The sequence below is a fragment of the Ictidomys tridecemlineatus genome, chromosome Y, assembly GCF_052094955.1.
Source record: "Ictidomys tridecemlineatus isolate mIctTri1 chromosome Y, mIctTri1.hap1, whole genome shotgun sequence".
NCBI classification, from domain to species: domain Eukaryota; kingdom Metazoa; phylum Chordata; class Mammalia; order Rodentia; family Sciuridae; genus Ictidomys; species Ictidomys tridecemlineatus.
In genome coordinates, this window is record NC_135494.1 from 18,812,862 (window position 1) to 18,833,031 (window position 20,170).

General features: G+C 49.7%; 1 protein-coding gene across 1 annotated transcript in view; it reads right to left on the reverse strand.

Annotated features, from left to right (window-relative positions):
• LOC144372085 (mitotic spindle assembly checkpoint protein MAD1-like) overlaps nucleotides 1-20,170 on the reverse strand; it is a 236,015-nt gene that overhangs the window by 113,078 nt on the left and 102,767 nt on the right. The window lies entirely within an intron of this gene.

The window sequence follows — 20,170 nt, forward strand, 5'->3', positions numbered from 1 at the left end:
CCCAAACCCATGGTGCCACCTGATTTTGAACTGGAACCTCCAGAAGGTAATCAAAATAAACCTTTTCTAAGTTAGTTGCCTTAGGTATTTCATTACAGTAACAGAGAGCTGACTAACGTATGTGGGAACACGGAGGAGGAGGGATGATCAGAACATAGCATAGTGAGTGTGAGATCTAAGCATGTGCATGTGGAATACAGGAAGGCGGGAGGGGCCCCCAGAGAGCTCGGCTGGGGTTCCTGTAAAGGCAGCAATTTAGCCACCACCCAGGAGGTTGCCCAGAACATGCTGGCACAGAGCTAGGCCAAAATCTCCATGTCTGGGGACAAGAGTCCACATGACAAGTGAAAGAATGGCATGTCACACTGCAGGACCAAGCCGAGAAGAGCTCTGAGAAGTGAGGGCACAACGCTTAATTGAGATTGTGAGTCAAATCGGACAAGCAGTTAAGAGATGAGACAGAATAATCTCAGCAACATCTCTCTCTTTGGAATCACCCAACAGCCCAATTAGTGGCTCTGATGCTGAGGTTCCCAGCACTTGCACGATCAATAGCACCCGCTGGCCAGCAGAGCGGGATGGCCTGTCTGCACTGGACCAGCTTCGATCGGCACCTGTGCTCCATCATTATCCTTCTGGCCGCCTGGCGGAGGCTGATTAACAAAGCCCATTCTGCCTGTTTATTCTCCCATTGATTTCACTGTGCTCGACCCAAAGCCGAAACATCAATACCCTGGTGGGTGAGGCACCTTCCCAGGGCCTCTGCAATCTCTCCTAAGGTGAGGAGTGTCCCCAGCCCCTGTCAATCACATATGCACGGCACAGAGAGCCATCTCTCTGTGTGGGGGACATCGTGGGTAACCAGGGCTAACAGAGTTAATGCTGTCAATAACTAATAAAAAAAATCCCCAAAGCATTCCCCACATTGGAAAATAAAAACAAAAGGAGAAAATGAGATTTTCAGAATTCTTAGTTTCTCTTCCACTATTTTTAGTGAGAGCTGGGAGCAGAAGGAGGCATCTGCTGACCGATGGCTATGTCAACACGGCCACTCATTTATTAATCTCACTTCCTCTCACCCCGGGCTCGGGCTTGGAGAGTTGACACTTGGCTTGAGAAATGCCAGCTCTAAGCAGTTTATTTCCTCTTGAACTTTAAGAACTGACTGAGACAGAATTGACCTTTAAAAGGCAGGGTTAGTGCTTGTCGGAACTGCGGCAGCACCTCTCTGCGTATACAACATGAGAGGTGCCAGGCAAACTCCCGTGAGCGCAGGCAGCGAGGAGTAGAGGCTCTCTGCGCAACAGAGGAGGTCTGAGGTGGCACAGGCATCTGGAGACTTTAAACACGACAAGAGAGCCAAACACATCACACCTCCTGGGGTGAAGAGGAACAGCGCCAGATGCTGCAAACCCCAGCACACAGTGAGTCCAAGCCCAGCCCCACCACTTACTAGTGGCAAGCAAGATGGACACTGAGAGGCCAACATCTGCTTCTCAAACTCTTCCCAGAAAAGCTCTTGATGGCAAGGCAGATATGTTCCCTGACACTCAGGAGCCCTCTCCCAGCCTCTTGGAAATTTTTGTTGACAAGTCTCAAGTGGCCACTGGGAACCTTCTCATGGCCTGGTTATGGGGTATTCCAGGAAGCACAATGAAATAAGACAACTCTAGCCTGAGGAAATTCACAGTGCCTTTAGTGACACAGGTTGGCCATTCTATCCAAGAGCCAAGAGCAAAGGTCAGACAGGAAACAGTGAGTCTGGAAGGCAGGAAGGCAGGCTCTGGGCAGGGAGATGCTCCCTGGCAGAGGCATTGCTCAGAGGCTGTAAGAAAGCAGGTCCCAGCCCAGTGCCAGTGATGAACATCCCACCCTAGGTGAGAAAAAGGGACAGTACAGCCAAACAGAGGCAGCCCCTAGCCAAGATGGGACATTCACAGGCAAGAAGGAGGCACAACCCCACAGGACTAAAGAAAAGGCAATGAAGGTATAAGGGCAATTTCTACACAGCAGCAAACTTTAACCAAAGCTCCTGAATCACACTGGCCATCCACCCACTGCCCGGCATAGGCCACAGGCAGAGCCCAACCCCCAGGGAGGGGTATGGAACAGGAAGTTGTCATGGGAGGAAGTGACCAGGGCCAACACCTGATCAGCTTTAGATACTGGATATGGACTCCCCATGAACCCAACCAGGGGAAAGGCCACATAAAGGACAATGACCTCATGGAAGAATTCTAGTTCTCACTGTAGATTAATGAGCAGCACATCATCTGTGTAGTTAAAAGATGTTTCGTGGTAATAGTATTAACAAGGGTGGGGACAGTATTCAACAGTATTTGGAGAAATTGGTCAAAAATCCAGAAAGTTTTGGAAGTTTCTGAATGGAATGCAGGAAAATCAAGGTCTCTGTGACTATGCACACCTATTTCACCTTCTAATGGTCCATGACCTTCGGACAGAGAGGCTGGCTGCAAGGGACAGCCCTGACCAACCAGAGAGACCACCACTGGTGTTCAAGGTTTTTACCATGTCCCAGTGTCAGCAAGGAAGAGGCCCAGGTGACCTGAATTTACTGGGAGGGCCAGGGATCTGCCTGCCAGCTCCACCTTAGCTGGTACACACTGGGCCTCCCACACACCCACCTCAGAAATGGCAGGAGAGCAGCATAAGAGCAGAGCTGGGCGGCTGCTGCTGAGCCGATGCCCTGCCAGGCCCATCTGCTGAGCACAGATTAGAAGCAGGAAATGCAGCTCAGCAAGCACACAACAAGAAAACACATTTTCTGAGCCATTGTATGACTTCCACTGCTGCTCATCTTCGTCACTCAATGGCAATTCACTAGCTGTTGTAGAAGACACTTAGAATTTACCTCAGGCCTTGGAATGGCTGCTCCTCCTACCTCCTGTGGTCCAGACAGCTCTGGAAGCCTGAGGCCACTCCAGAGGAAAAGAGGCAACAAAAACAAGGCCAAAAGACAGGGACAGTGTTCCCCTATAATCAGGCAAAGGGATTGCTATTCTGGATCCCTGTAAGAATCACTCCAGGTTAGCAGACAACAGATCCTCACTGTCACTACCACCAGCTACACTCTCAGGATACCTCTTAGTCCTTACCTCTTAGATGTATATCATATCACTGATTCTGCCTCCTGCCCCAAGTGAAGTGCTTTGATCATCCCCCTGTGAACAAGGAGCTTGATGGGAGAGGAATGGCAAGTGGTGGGTCACCTCCACCAAAGTACATTCCTGAGGAACAGTCCTTTATCTGTCGCCTCAGGGAATCAAGAAACAGAAGTGAAGGAGCCTCACCCACACCTGTTCTGAGACCCCAGGGGAGGACACAGACAGGAGGTGGCTCACCAGACACTGAGTCTGTCAGAGCCTGAGACTTGGACTTGTTTGTCCAAACTCCAGAACTGTGAGAAATGGATTTCTGCGGTTTATGAACCTTCCAGGCTCAGAATTTTTTGTGACAGCAGCAGAAAATAATGCAACACAGCTTATATCAAAAGACAGTCTTGGTGGATCAATGATTTTAGACATGAAAGATGAAATCATAAAAGGGGGAAATATAAAAGGAAATTTTAATGATCTAGGAAAGAGAAAGTCTTTCTACATTCATACAAAAACAAAACCAACAGAAACACTAAAAGAAACAGCTTCTATATCTGACTACCCAAGAATCAAAAGCTGGCATCTGGAAGAAAACTGTAACCAAACAGGGAAAATGTCAAGTTGGGAAGTCATATTTTTTGACAAAGGCCTAACCTCCTTAGGCTATTAAAGGCTCCTCTAAAAATTAATTTTAAAAAAGACAGAATAATAGGCAAATAAAGATTACAGATAGGAAAAAACGTAACTAAAAGATCCCTGGACACATTGCCAGTTACCTAAATGGTCCAGGAAGGGACAGGTGCTGCACACACCAGCACTAGAAGTCATGAGTAAAGCCACGCACAACACACCTCATGCCTCCTGCTGCCAACAGCAAGGCTGGTGGGCACAGGGAACAGCTGGAATTCCCAGGCTGCTGGTGGAAATCTGCAGCCTCACAAAGTTCACCACACGACTGGGTTCCCAGGTCTGAGGGCAAGGGGCAAGCACATGAGTCCTCAAGTGACCTGCACAAACACACTCATTCAGGAGGTCAAAATCCAGACACAGTCCACAGGTCTATTAGCAAGAGAATGGCTGTACAAATAGGGTCCTTCGCACCATGAACACCACTCTGACACACGAAGACACGTGTCACCATAGGCCCTGCCCCAATGAAGACAAGCTTCCTCTGCTTGTGTTCAAGGGTCACCTATGTTGTGGTGGGCATACTGGAGGCTATCCCTCTTTTTCTGGTACCATACCTGCCTATTACGTTCAGGAACAAGTGGGTACCCTGTGGTGGAGGAGGTTCCAACAGGGGTCACATTCACATGAGGAGGCTCTAGCAGCCTAGTTTCTGAGGTGCTGGCCATGCTGTACATGTGACACCAGGTACAGAATCATGGAGAACAGTGAGGCTTCTGTTTTTCACTATCTGTAAATCACACTTCAAGAAGGTACTGATTTTTTTAAAAACCATGCTGATATACTATTCTCACCTAACAGATTTCTACCCCCACAACAATCCAAGGGCAGAAGCACTGCTTTGACATGCTGTAGAAACAACATGAATTAGTTCTCATATTTCATGGCACCCAGGTCCATGGCTTCTCCATGGACATAGGACCTGCAGGCCAGGGGCAACTACCCAGTACACAAGTCCACCACCCTTCCCAGGCCCTATGGCCAGGAGTCAGGTAAATATGCTCCTAGGAGGAAGCTTCCCCCATGGGGCTGCACAAGGCAGGGCACCTAACAGAGAGGGTCAAGATGAAAAAAAAATCAAAGTCAAGATGAAGAAAAAGGACTCAGCACTTGGTGAGGAATCATTAGAGTATTGACACAACCTCACTCATGCCAGAGCCACCAAACTAACCCAGTCAGTCCTTAGAACACGGTAATTAAGGAGAAGAGCTGCCAGCATCCTTTAATGAGAGCCTCCAACAAATCGCTCAGCCAGTGATGAGGAGCAGGACAAAGACCTAAAGGGGCGGCTGAGATCATCAGGCAGCACCCAGCATCACCACCCCATCGAGAGGTCCCTTAAACGCTGCCGCGGGTGATGGATTAGACCTGGACGAGCCCTAATTGCTGTTATCTTCTCACACTTAACGTGAGGGTAGAACAGGAGGAATGGAGGGCCCGAGGACAGGGAGATACAGACAAAAATCCTGAGCCTGGTAAGCTGAGGGGAGGATGGCCTGAAGACAAAACGAGCCCCTGGAATTTGAGAAGTTCAGGGAAGAGGTGGCCGTGCATTCAGGACCTGGCTCCAGCCCCAGGGAAGCTCTCCCTTCAGAGCTCTGCGTGTGATGCTGGGCAACAGGGGGCTGATCACCGAGGAGGGCACTAGCCCCCGGGGAGGTGCTGCTGTTGTGTCACGGCCCTGGTGCTGGGGCTCATATTGGTCAAGACCCACAGAACTGTACACAGCAGAGTTTCACTCCTAGGAGATAAAAAGTAATCAGAATGAGGGCCCACTGAGGGGGAACACAAATGGCAAAAGCATTTCATAAACACAACCCTGCAAGGGTCATGCCATGAGGCCACCAGCTCTGGTCTTTCCTGCCAGGTTAGGGCAGAAGAATCATCCACAGGCATCTCTGTTGTGAAAGGATTGTTGTTCCCTGACCAAGAACAGTAAGCTGAAAGTTGGGAGTGTAGGTTTAGAAACTGCCTGTCTACAGAGAACAGCTTGATCCCAAGATGTCAGCACCCCACAGTCCCCCAAATAGCACCAAGCAAACATAGTGCCATGCACCAAGAAACCTGGGTCCTTCTGAAGTGCTCCAAGACCCTCGCCAAGGACTACCACAAAACAGTACAAGGGCCAAATGCACCTTCCTTCATCCCTCTCAGGGTCCTAACAGTAGGCCCTACAGAGATTCCCACCAACAGAGCAGGAACGGGAAGCACAAGGATGCCAACCAACTGAACCAAAACTACATAGGATGCTGGGGGTGGGGCAGTGGTTGGAACCCCAGCATTCTAGCCAAGCTGGTCCTGTGATCATGGTTTTATTGATTTTCAAATATGACAAATCCTTCACCTCTGTAAGCCTGAGATCCACTGGCAGTTAAAGATGCTGGTGTGGGGCTGTGTGTGACCACATTGTGTAGTGAAAGAAAGACGAATTTAACATCACATTCTTGAGTTCTTGCATATTAAGAAATCAACCAGTTTGCCTATTCCTTCTAATTGGTCCCATGGGCAGTCTACTGTGGGCAGGGCTCTAGGAGAAGATGGGGGCAATGTGGTCATAAGCTAAGAGATCTGGTTCAGACTTTATTGAAGTTCTTCTCCTCTGCAGAAATGCACACACAGCAATGGGCAGGGAGTGCTGTGAGAGCAAAGGGGCTGTGGCTCTGGTGCAAGAGGAACCCCGGTGACATCAGTGGGATCTCAGAACACACCTGTGCCTCATCATCCCTGCTGCTGAGCCTTCGGGAATGAACTGTCCAAACTCTCACAGTTCCCACTCATCCTGGACCCTGCAGCTCCCAAGGTCTCTTGCCCACCTACACTCACTCCATTCAAGCCCCTTAAATATGCTGAGTTCCATGAACCCCAGACACAACTTCTTCAGTGCTAACTTTTTAAAAAATTATTTAAAACATTTTTTTAGCTAGCCTGGTGGTACACAACTGTAATCCCAGCATCTTGGGAGGCTGAGGCAGGAGGATTGCGAGTTCAAAACCAGCCTCAGCAAAAGCAAGGCGTTAAGAAACTCAGTGAGGCCCTGTCTCTAAATAAAATACAAAATAGGGCTGGGGATGTGGGCTCAGTGGTCAATTGCCCCTGAGTTCAATCACCTGTACACTAAAATCAATCTATCTATCTATCTATCTATATCTTTTTTTAAAAGTTGTTAATGGACCTTTTTTAAATTTGTTTATATATGGTGCTGAGAATCAAATACAGTGCCTTACACATGCCAGGTAAGCACTCTGCCACTGAGCCACAACCCCAGCCCTACCACTAACTTCTAATGCCAATGAGTGTGCTCCAAGTTCAGGGGCGATGCTGCTGCCACCTGCAGTCTCAGACTCTCCAGCCTCCCCCAGCTGGCCTGCTACATTTCTCCTCCTGTCTACTGAGGCTCCTCTGCCAGCCTCACCTTGTTTCTCATGACCTTGACAGTGATGAGTGCTGGTCAGAGATTGTTAGCATGTCTCTCAACTAGGGTCACTCCACCTGTTTCTCAACTGTACTGGAGCTGCCAGTTTGGGAAAAACCCCACTGTGCAGAGCATCCCCCATCACCACGTGGAACCAAGGGCACTGTGATGTCATGGCACCACCTGCCTCACCTGATGAAGGTGCTGTTGGTTCTCTGAGGTCAGTGGATGATTTTCCTTTCCTTACTCTGCTCTCTGGAAGAAGTGGGGAAGTCTAGCCCAGCAGGAGAGAGGGTACAAAGGGCCACCTCTGCCGGGGAGAGCACCAACTGTATTACCTGGGGTTCCTCACAAGCAGGGTGGGTCTCCAGCCCATCTAGTGACTCACTTATCATTCTCTTAACAGCATCTCTCACAGAGCTGCTGTTTAGTAAGGTAAACTGATAGCTTTTTCTCTTTTGCTGATTTGCTTCTGGGCAGTAACCAAAGCTCAGCACACAACCCAAGGCCATGCAGGTCCCTCCTGCCTTTTCTTCCAGATGATGATGACGGCAGGGCCTTCCCTGAGTGTTAACAAGGCAGTGCCTCGGCCCAAGCTGACTGTTCAGAAACCGCTGGCTTCTCGAAGAATATGAATACTTTTTGAATCAGTGCACTATTAAGAATTCTTCCTGAGGAAATAATCAGCAATCGTACAAGAAAAGATTTGGGGGCATATATTAATCAGAGTATTGTTTATAAGAGAGAAAAAACTATTCCTACCTAACAGTAAGAGTGTAACTAAATAACATATTCATAATGAGAATGGTTTACAGTCAAAAAGTTGTTTTTTGAGGTTTATTTTCGGTTCTGGGATTGAATCCAGGGCTTCATGCATGCTAATCACATACTCTACCAACCAGGCTGCACCCCCAACCCCAAAAACGTATGTTTTAAAAGAAATTTAATTTGGGAAATGTTCACAAAAGATTAAACAAAATAAGAAGACTCAACAAATAATGCGCATAGTATTATATTTTTCCTAAAAACTACATCGGAAAAACACATTCTATATATAAATAAAAAGCAGGCAGAATCTAAGCCAACACATTTACAGTGGTTTTCGCTGGACAGGAGGATGATGGGAAACCTTTATTCTCATCTTTTCTGTTTGTTTCCTCTACGTTGTCAAATGCTCTAAATGAAACTGGATTCCTTTTATAATTGGACCCAAAAAAGGTTATTCAAATAAAATGCTGACATCCTTTCGCTTCCTTTCCCTTCCTCCCAGGTGTGAGGATGCAGCTGCAGGAACGTGGGGAAAGCAGACACTGAGAACCTGAGGAAGAACGCGGGCACCCCAAGGATGGTGCTCTGCTTCCTTCACCCCCAAAGCCACAGAGATAGCAGCAAATGCCCTACTGCTAACCAAAGGTGCCCAGATGAGGCTAAATATGAAAGGGTGAGGAATATTTGAGAAGAGCCCAGGAGAGAATATTCTGGAAATGCATGCTGGGTGGCCAGGGCACACTTGGGAGAAGATATAAAAGAACGAGGCGTACACCATGGAACGGTCAAGTCTCACCCACATGAAGACACTAAGGCCAGAGGACTTCCAGGAATACAACCATGAAGCCCTTCCTCACAATGACCACCACAGCAGGCCACCCTGAGGCCAGAAGCCAGGCCAGACCTCTCAGGAAGGAGACGCTTGGTGGCTCAGTTGTGTTCCCTGCTCACCCTTGACTTCTTACATATGATACTTCAGTAAAATGTTAAGAAAATAATTAATGCCTCAAACTGAAATGACATAAGCAGTAAGACATTCTACAAAATTTAAAAAAAATGTTTTTGCAAAGACTTAAAAATTTACCTCTTATAGGATACCCCCCTTTTAATTTCAGGTAAGGAGATGCAAAGCAGGGCCAGCTTTGCCGCCTGGTGACAAGGGGAGGGATCAGGCAGGCCCAAAGCCACGGTCACTAGTAAAGGAACTTGTGGATGGAGAAGCGATGGAATTGGCACTAGCTGTCACTAGAAAACAATGTGAGCCAAAGGCTTGTGGGACAGCAGCAACACCCAGAGAGCAAGGCAGGTGTGCTTCCTAAGCCAGTGTGATCACCTGCCTGATGAATGAAAGGCACAGAGGTATGAACATGTGAGACAGCCAGCAAAGCCAAGATGCAGGGAAGCACGTGGGGTGGGATGGGGCAGGAACCACAGACATATACACAGGAGTGTGCTGGAACTGCAGAACTACAGACACCATGACAAACTGAAGGGACAAGAAGCACAGAAGTGGCAGGGACACATCCCAAGAACCCTAATGAATGCCTGGAATCACAGAGGATACAGAACCCTGTATACACTGGTTTTTCCTTTGCACACATACCTATGATGGGATTTAGCTTATAGATTGGGCACACAGGGAGATTACCAAAAGTAACTATTACAACAAGTTATAACAATATGCTGTACTCAAAGTTCTATAAACATGGTCTCTCCCCCACCAGGGATGATGTGAAAGGATGCAATACCCGAGTGAGGTGAATGACTAAGCACTATGGCCATAACTTTTGCAATCTGAGCTACAACAACAAAACTAGCACGAATTACTTTGCCTTCTCAATTTCACAGACAGAAGATTCATTCTTAGCGTAGATCAGTGCAACCTCAGCACATGACTTTTTTTTTTCAGCATTTCCACCTTTCACTTCAAGGAAGGATTTGAGGCTTCTCTTTTTGGCATATTCTAAGCATCACTACTCTTGTACCATGGGCCATTACTAATGACATAAGTATTACTTGAACATAAGCACTGTGATACCGTGATAGTCAATATAAATACCCAGAAAGCTGCTAAATGACTTTCAGGTGAGTAGCATATACAGTATGGATACAATGGACAAAGATGTCCTTCGTATACAGCTACACAGGACAGAATGAGGTCTTGCTATGCTACCTGGAACAGTGTTCAATTTATAATTTATGAATTGTTTATTTCTATACATTTCCACTTACTATTTTCAGGTTGCAATAAGTGAAACTGCAGAGAGCAAAACTGCAGAAAAAGGGGGAACTACTATAACAATAAAATATTAACTGGCAGCTCTGGATATGTAAAAGGGCAACCAAAAGCAGGAAAGTGGTGGGCTGTATCTCCTCAAGGACAGAAGGAAGAAGGAGAGAGCACATTGATGGAGATCCTGGGAAGATGTGCCAGGTGAGACAGAGTCTTGGGGCTGCTGAGATCAAATTCTTCTGAGCTCAATCAGGATTTAATTGTGTTCCAACATCTTAAAAGCAACAGATAGATAGGAGTGAGCAAGCACTGCTAGCAGAGCTGGCAGGTGGATGGGGCCAATGTGGCATAGCATTGCAGGTCTGCTCGTGATCTAGATGCACTCCAGGCACTGAGGGACAGCCACCAAGGGATTTGTCAACACAGGTATCCTAGTTGGCCAAACAAGGGTTCCAAGAGGAAACTCACTTGTAGAACAGGTCTTCCTGGGCGATGAGTTGGTTTTGACCCCTGGCCACTTGTATACTGAGACATGCCTCCCTATTTTAGATACAAAGAACCCTCGCCAAACCTGAATATGGTTCTGGTCTTCACACTCTGAAGGCCACATCTTTCCCTTTGCTGATTCTCATGGGGTTCTATACTTGATGCCCTCCTGGTTCCCTAAGTACCATCCCATCTTCTGTCCTATTCTGGGTTATGAGAAGGAGGCAGGAAGCCCCTTAGCAGGGACAGGAGGATTCTGTGAGTTTGGACATGGCTGCTGAAAACCTTCTTGCACATGTCTCAGGCAAACCAGTCAACTCAGGCCCCACCAAGGAGCCCACCATGGACATCAGGACATGGGTCAGTTTTAGGCTGCCTCTGCTCTCAGCCCTGTGCCCAGGTCAGGGCTGAGAACACAGACAAGGCACAGCAGTGAAGAGCACTCCTATCCTTGCTTCAAGGCATGCCCTGGGCCAAGGTTGCTTCCCTTTTTTGAGCTTCAGGATCCTAAAGTGTAAACTGAGAAATCTTCACCCTTGGAACACCGTGACCTGGGCAGAGAGGGAACTTCAACCACAAAGTCATTCCACTCTGTTTCCATGCACAGCAGCACAGTCACCCAAGTTCTGAATGATGCAGCTGAGCTCATGGCAACATGGGTCTTTGCACTCTGGTGTGCGCACGTGTGTGCCTGTACATTCAGGCAGGTCAGTCAGGACAGTGAGTTATACTAAAGAGGACCTCCGCAATTGTACATCACTGTAGCCTGTGTATCCAGCACAGCTCTGATCACAGGGGGCGGGGGGGGGCGGACAGAGTGTGCAAAAATATGTCCCACCCTCAAGGGGCTTCTACTCCTATGGGAAGAGAGATGGGCTGGCAAACACAAGTCACCCTGCCAAGGAGCTGTGAGAAAGGGACCACTTCACAGCAAGGAAGGACATAAGAAGACCAAATACATCATTTGCACACCTCCAGTCCTGCTGTCCCTAGGTGAGACAGAGAAATAGAAGAAAAGACAAATAAAGGGTTCAGAGAAGACCATTAGTACTGGACCCCAAGGCCAAGCTGGAATTTGCTAAGCCAGGAAAGTGAGCAAGGAACTCTAGGCAGAGGGGCGGGGGTTATAGCTCAGCTGGTCGAGTGCTGGCCTTACAGGCACAAGGCCCTGAGTTCAATCCCCAGCACACAAAAGGGGGTGGGGGAAAGAAGAACTCCAGGCAGAGGAAAGGTCAGGCAAAGAATAGAACACTTGGGGAGCGGACAGCCCTGCAGACGCACTGGACAGGGAGAATGTCAATGCCAAGGGAGCCAAGAAACCAAGCTGTGTCCCCAGGAACAGTGGACCCACCAGCTTTCTAAGTGTGGTGGTGGCAGCTTTGCAACTGCCCTGCAAAGGAGCAAAGGGCCTAGAAGGCATAAGGTCAAGGCCACCCTCTCACCCAACATGAACATCCACCTGCCCTGTGCATGGCGCTCCTCAACTCTGACTGTGAGTTGAAACTCTGACCAACTTGCGCCAGTTCTTAAAGGGGACTGCTCTCCCCTCAGTGCTCCTGCCACCCCCACTTCATTAGTATTCAACAGCGACAGATTCCTCTCCTCTGCAGCCTTTTGTGCAATGGAGATAAGTAACATTTCTAATCTCTGCTATCTCCCAGCTGCGAATGTTAAAGAATTTTTTTCTTTTTATTTAAAAAATGAAATCTCATTTTAGATTTGCCAAAGTGACAGGCACCGATCTTTACTGCACTAACAATCTGCCACCCAGAGGCAGGAGCTGTGGAGGGAAGCAAGCACAGGAGGCAGGGAGAAGACAGAGCGGAAGACCCATTCCTCCTCCCTACGAACCCCATCAGCCACACTCCAGGGGTGCACTCCTCCACAGCAGAGGGCAGCAGGACCACTGCTCCCAGTGAGCAGCCTCCCCACAAGTTACCAGCCCATGGGGACAGCCTCCCAGGAAGCGCAGGCTGTTCCCCTACCCAGATCACTGACCACAGGCAGGGAGAAGTGGCCCCCAGTGAGCCACCACTTGACAGGAATAGAGCTCAGAAGAGCAGAGCGTGCCCAGGGGCCACACGAGTTCTCCACCCATGCACACTCTCATCTCCCTGTCCTTGCAGGGAAGCATCATTCTCATACTTCTTCGCCTTCAGGCACACGAAGCCTGACACAACTGGGGCCACCCATGCATGATGTGCCTGACACAGGCTATCACAGGTTAGGATGAGAGCGCGAAGCAAACCCCACAGCTGACAGAGCTGTAAGTACCATGCCGGGCCTACAAAGGCGAGAGCAGCGAGCCCGAGTTTTTCTAGTCAAAGCCATCAGGGGAAATGGCCTGCTTCTAAGCAGAGCCTCCACCTCCTCCCTGACCAGATCTCTGAGCCCTGATGTGTCCCTGAAGCCCTAAGAGAGGAGGCAGAATTTCAGACTCAAGGGAGGCATCCATTCAGGCGTTCTGACAGAATGTCCCAGCCAGGTCTTCTCAGCATAAATCACTTGTATCCCAGATCATGGTAAGGTGTGTCCCCCAGCCTGGCAGCATGGAGGCTGTCAGGGTAGGTCCTGCTCTGTGGGGTCACAGCAAGCCCAGCCCACGCAGCAGAGAACGTGCTGTGGCTGCTCCTGCCTGCATCCTCCCCAGCCCCTGCTCCGCAGCTCTCCTTGGCAGCCTCTGGATTCAATACCTCAGGGACACGTCACCAGCAGCAGCTATCCCAGAGCCAGAGCCCTGGGGGCTTTCCAGGGTCCTGGATTCTGGCTGCAAAACAGAAAACTCCTTACAAACAATGGCATCCAGAACCGTACACAGCAAGCAGGTGAGAAACGGAAGTGGCGTATGACGGCTCAGCCTCGGGTCCTGGCTGCACACCACAACTTCATCTGAGCAACTTGTTCTGTTTTTATTATCATTTTTAAATAACTAATCTGGCCTTGAAGGGGTCTGGAAGGAGGGAGGACAAGAGGGAGCCCACAGGAAGCCCTAGAGGTTGAGGAGTGGCTGCTCTAGCCACCTGCCTGGGCGGTGGGCCTCGGCACCTCCCCAGCTCTCCTTCTCTGTCCGGACATGTCTGACAACTTGACACTGGTGTTAAAATTTCATCATTTATGTAACAGCCCAGTTATTAACTAAGTCTCATTTGCACGTGTCAGAGGAAGAGAAAAATCACCTAATTAACTACTTTCCCCACCAGCAATGGGAAGGAGGGGGGTGCTGCCAATTGTTTCCACTGCGTTCTTCCTACCTTCAGAAGCTCGCTCCCCTTTAATGGGAAAGATTTATAATCCTTGGTCATAAGGGACTAGAAAAATTCTCCTTCCAATTATGGGAATGTTAACTACATCAACTTCACTGTTGTCCTTTGGCTACAGGGTCTACCATCAAGAGGGGACACATCCACTGTGGCCTGGAAGGAGACAGGGAGCTGGTTCCTCCAAGTCTCCAGCTGGGAAGTGTGCACCCAGTCACTGAAAGACAGGGATGGACAGACACTGTCTCCTGTTTGTTTACCAAGTGAACAGCAGGTACTCTACTTGTCCACTAGCCCATCAGCTCTACCCAAACCACCACAGCTGCTTCTGTAATCACCGCAGCTCTTGAGCAGCACAGTACTGACACACTTGAAAACACAAGCTTCACATAGAAAGGAGGGTGGCCCACATGGGACTTTGTCAAGAGCATGGGCTTTACAGTCAGGAAGGAACCAGATGGAGCCCTGGTTCTTCCAGGGGGAGTGGGCAGATCACATCACCTGGCTGAACACGGGCTGAACATGGGATTCAGTCTGCCCAGCAGAAGAGGCTGAAGTAAGTTGAATAAGGTCAACAGCAGCCCTGGCACCAGGTCACATGAAGGGAGTTGTCAGCAGATACTGATCCCTGTCACCAGACCCACCATCAACAGCTCCACCCTCACACCAACACGGCTATCATCACCTTCATTGCCAATCATCACCACCGACACTGCCATCCTTACCACCACTACCACCCTCACCATAGTCACCACCATTTTCATCCTCACCACCATAACCCCTCACCATCATGGCTACCATCACTATCACCCTCAGCACTGCCGCCTTCACCACCACAGCTAGCACCATTATGTACACTTTTTATTCCAGGGACAATTTCCAAAGATGGTATTTTCACCTCTTCATTTCTCAATCCAAAGGTTAGGCTGAGAGGATGTGGCCAGGGGACTCCTCCTTACAGAGGAAGACTGGTGTACCAAGCAGATTACAGAGCTGTGCCTCCTTCCAGGACATCGGCTCCTCACCTTGGAGGAGACAACCTCATATTTCCATGAAGTAGCCAGCACCTGGGTCAGATGCTCGATCTCATTTGCACAGCTACCCCTGACTCAGTCACACTCTCCTGCCTAGGGCCTCTTGTGCTACTGATCCCTGTCCCTGGAACACTCTTCTCCATCCTGCCCTCAAAACCCCACAAAGGGACGCGCTGACTCATACTTCTGCACGCGACTTTCCCATACCTTCTTGGGAGATCACCCAACCACGCTGGGCCCCCAGCTGTAGCTTATGTCACACACACACCTGGGCTTGAGGAACCCTGTAAAGCCTTGCTCAGTGCTGGCTCTCTACTACAGCACATGCTCAGTGAGGGCAGGGGCATGTCTGTGGTGTTGCCTCAGCAGATGGAAGACAGCAATGTTTGAAGGATGTTTCTGTTTGAGAGGTCAGAAGGCTGGTCACCTCCCATGGTACTCACAGTGCAGCAAGACAGTAGAGGTGGATGGGCACTTGGGCACAGACCACCACCAAGAGGATCTGGAGATCCCTAAATGGGCTCCATGGCTCCAGTACTCTCTCAGGAGTTATGAACCCCAGAGAGAGAACATTTAGACCAGATTCCGAGGGACCAATAAGAAGACAGCAGCAGTAAGCTTCAGGCTGCCACACTGACAGCAGGTCCTGGCCCTCCTGCCCAGGATTCCTGTGGCCCTATCGGACAGCCAAAAGCACTACATGCCCAGACAGATTGACAGTCTCACAGATGGTGCCCAGGACCTGGGAATATGGTGGAAGAAGAGAAAGGCCAGGGGAGATCACCACACACTCCTAAATCTGTCCACATTCCACCAAACATCCACATCCTTTCAGAGGGAGGAAACAGAACCCACAGGAATGGAGCAAACTCTAAACATGCAGCCAGCATGTGAAATCACCCCACCAAAGTAAGAAGTGTGTGCTTCGGCTGCCTGAGCAAAACCAGCTACAATCAGATGGCAGCCACCAGAGCTTCCCAGGAGAGTAGGACAGGTGATACCTGTTATTACAGTTACTGTGACTTAACTACCAGAAACCCCAACTGAAACCAATGCAGGCCAATTCTCCACTTCGGAAACCAGGACAAAGGCAGGACAGAGAACAGCCAACTCCCACCCAGAGGCACACTCGGAGTCCCACCTAGCAGTGGTAGAGTCAGCTGACCCAAGTCACATCCCACAGGCTCCAGAAGGCAGATGAGACAAACAGGATGGCAGCTTACACCCTGCCTCCCTGGCCTCAGAGTAGAGCCCATCATAGTCGAAGTGCCAACAGACCAGAGGGTAGGTCTGGCACGTGAAGGAGCCTGTTGCTTTAGATCCTCGATCCACATATCAAACACACCAGTGCCTCCAGGAGGCAGCTGTGGCGCCTGGCGACGCAGAAACTGCGTTCTCCCCGAGGAAAGGGGCTGGGACTCACACACAAGAGAATGAAATGCAAGCATTAAGGACAGCCACAGACGGGCTCTCTGTGGAGAACCCTCCCTGCAGCCAGCTCTTTACTCCTCGTTAAATTCTTAACCTGAAAACATAACTATTTTGTGCTGACATGTCTCATTCTGACAACCCTAATGCCTCCTCTGTGAAAGACGTCACTGCCAAATCCCACTTTAATTACCCGAGCTCAGGTCACATAAATCATCTCAGCTCCCAGTAGGCCAGGCCTGCGGCTGCCTCTGCTTCCAATACTGGATGCAAATGGCAAGGTTTGATCCCTGGGTTATGGAACCACCTGGAGAATGGCAAAGGGACCAATCACCTCCCAGACAGTAAAGGACTATGTGCATTCAGTCTGGAGCCTGGGTCACTGCCTAAGGACAGAGCCTTGCCTTTCCCCAGGTGCTGGGCACAAGAGGGACGGACCCTTCAGAAAGGCCATCTGGTGGTGGGAAGCCAATTCTGCCCCTGCAGACTGGGCAGGCCTCACCATCTCTGAAACCACCCACAGGTCTCTGACTCACTGGGTATGGCAGTGATCAGACAGGGAGAGGAGGTCTCTGGCGACAAGGAGCAAGTTACTGAGAAAGTGAGCAAACCTATGAGACAGGCAGCAAGGGTCCTGAAAGAGGAGGCAGGCGGGGTCTTCCCAACAGCAAGGGTAGAAGGCCCACCCCCACAACAGGGCCAGCCCCTTCTTGGCCTGGCTCTGGGAACAGGGCCCTCAGCTCTGGAACACCTCCAGCTTGCCTCCACCAGACCAGCACACCTGGGTGAAAGCAAGGACCCTCCCCCAAAGGGTCTACATTCCCCATTGCCCCCTCCCTCTTTGTCCCCATAGGCACTATTTTTTGGATGCTCCCAAGGTGAAGGCATTCACTCACACCCCCTCCCTCCCTCCCTTCCAGGCTCCCCCAACATACTCACTGCTTCACTCCCAACTTTAACCCTCCTGGGAACACCTGCCCAGCTACATGGGTTCTCCAGAGTTGCCCCTGCCCCCAGTTTAAAGCTCCTGAGGATGAAGTGCTGGGTTCCACTCTAAGGGGGAATACTCCCCTCCCCCTCCAGCTCAGACCACAGCCAGGAAGGCAAACTGGTCTTCAAGTGGCACCCTTGGCAAGTCCTGCACAAGACATTTGGCACCATGTTCTAGAATATGGACTCCTTATTTGTAGCCTTTAGAGCCTCAGCCAAAACAAAAAGAGAAAGAGTCACTTTAATCTCCTTTTGCAGTTAATGAAACACTATAGCCAGACACAGTGGCACAGGCCTGTAATCCTAGCAACTCAGGAGGCTGAGGCAGGAGGATTCTAAATTCAAGGCCACCTTAGGCAATTTATTGAGACCCTGTCTCAAAAAAATTTTTTAAAGGACTGGAGGTATAGTTCATTGGTAAAGCAGCCCTGGATTCAATTCCCAGTACCAAAACAAACAAACAAACAAACAAACAAACAAACAAAAACAGCTAGCCCCATGAGTTTACAGGAAGTATTTCAATCAGGACTTCTCTATTTGAAGACAGGCTCTCTCTCAGCTGGGGAGCTAGTTACCCCACAACAGGGGTCTTGATGGAGACCCCCACCCAAGCTCCAGCAGGGTACAGGTCCTGGGTAAGGTCTAGAGTCAGGACAAAGCCCTTAATCTAAAGAGAATTGCAGCCAATGCCCACAGCTGTGCATCTTCACAGAGGGCTGGCACTGGGGGTACCTGTGGGAAGTCACAAAGATGAGAAAGGGTCCCATGCACAGACCACCATATTCAATGGCTGGTATGGAAAGTCTCAAGGATAGCAAGGCACCATAAAGCTGTGAACAATGCTGGGCCCACACCCCTCCCCTCGAGCTGCAGGGAAGTCATGTGTTCTTTCCAGGCAGGTGTTGAGTCTTCACATGAAGGGACAAGTCAGAGTTAGGAGCTCCCACTGGTTGGCAGTGACTGGTGATAAGAAGCCTGGCAAGAGGCAGCTGGGACAGTCAGGAGAGACAGCACGCCTGGAGCAGAATGGACTGACACTGAGGACTCTCTAGCCACTACAGGGGTAGCCTCTGTCCCTCCAGCACAACCTTCTGAAGTACCAACAGTCTCTCACTGTGACACCATGTCCACATTCACCAATGAGCTTCTTGCTCCTCAACCCCCCAAAACTGCTTCTCTAGATTCCTCCTCTTAAGTAAACTAAGTCAATCACACGATTCCAATCTGCACATGGCTGAGCACCTGAGCCACAGAGCCCCAAGTCCCACCCACCTCATCACCCACAGTCTGGGTGCTGCTAGAACAGTCCTGGGCTGACCAGGTCACTGCTCAGACACTGCTTGCCCAGATGTTCTCCTCTGCCCCAGTTATCCTTCCTCATCTTACGCTTTCTGGACACCCAAAATACTTCTTCCACAATTTTCCTTGTTTTATTTTGCAGTGGTAGGGCTCGATCCCAGGGCCTGGAATGTGCTAAACACACTCCCTACCACTGAACTACACCACCAGCCCTTTAGTTGAGAACTCCTCTCTGTGGTTCTCTTTATGCTCTCGCTAGAAGGTGCTGGGGTAGGGTGAGGAGAGGGCAGAACATGGGCAGAACACAGCTTCTTGGCTGCCCAGACCTGCAGTTGGTGCCTGGGGCCTGGAGATACAGCTGGAACTGCCTGGGCTGCACCTTCAGCAGCCCTGCAGCCCTCCCCTGGATCGGGTCCTTGAGATGCTCAGAGGGACAAAACACCCATCCAGGTGGGCAGAAAACACCTATTTTAAGACATGCTGACAGATCTCCAAAGTAGATCATTTTAAAATACAGGCAAGCATTGGAGATTTTCATTATGTATGATGACATTTCTACGGAGATGGAACTTGGGGCCACAGCAGATCCATTCAGTGGGACTCGCGTGAGCCCTGCTCCCTATTCAGCCTGCACCTCATCAGTACACCAGCTTAATTGGCATTTCATCCCGCATTGTGTCTCCAAGAGGAGCGAGGGGCAATTATGGTGGAGAGCACTCCAGCGGCTCATCTAATTCCTGTCTTTCATCGCGTCAGAATGAGCACAGATGTTCCATTGGAGGACAGGGGGATGATGAGCGGCTTTCAAATGACACTTTTTAGTTTAAAACTTTATTTAAGATAAGAAGTTATTTAAGTGAAATTTACACACAGTGTCTTCTCCTTTGTTTTACTTGCTACAGGGCATTAACTTTCAAAGGCTGGTTCTGCTTAATTTGATTTTTCATTTTCAAATGAACATCTGTGTTTAGGTCTAAAAAGCTCTTTGTTTAAACATACAGAGCCAGAAAGGGCTGCACAAAGCCTCCTCTATGCGCACTTGATTACCAGGAAGGCCTGCACGGCAAGACCAGGGCTAGCAGGGTGGCATCGGAGAACTAGGAGAACTGGGTCTCCTTTCAGGCTGGGAACAACAATGACACCACAGGGACTGCTCAGCCCCAGTGTCTCCTTCCTAGGGACAGATGCTCCCAAGAGCGGCTGCCAGGAGTTGATCCCCGTGATCTCCAGGAATCGGGCTTGACCAAATTCCATTCCTGTTTCCAACGGCACATGTCGCTGAGCTCCTGGGAGATGCAGAACCACCACGGGGCAGGCACCCCTGAGGCTCCCAGCCACTCCTGATGTGTCCACACTCAGTCCTCTGTCTCACTTCTTTGACTCCCACCAGAGGGCAGGCCTTGCCTTTCAGGCCCATTTTATATCCCTCCTGGACTGAGAAGTCTAGAGACAGCCCCCCA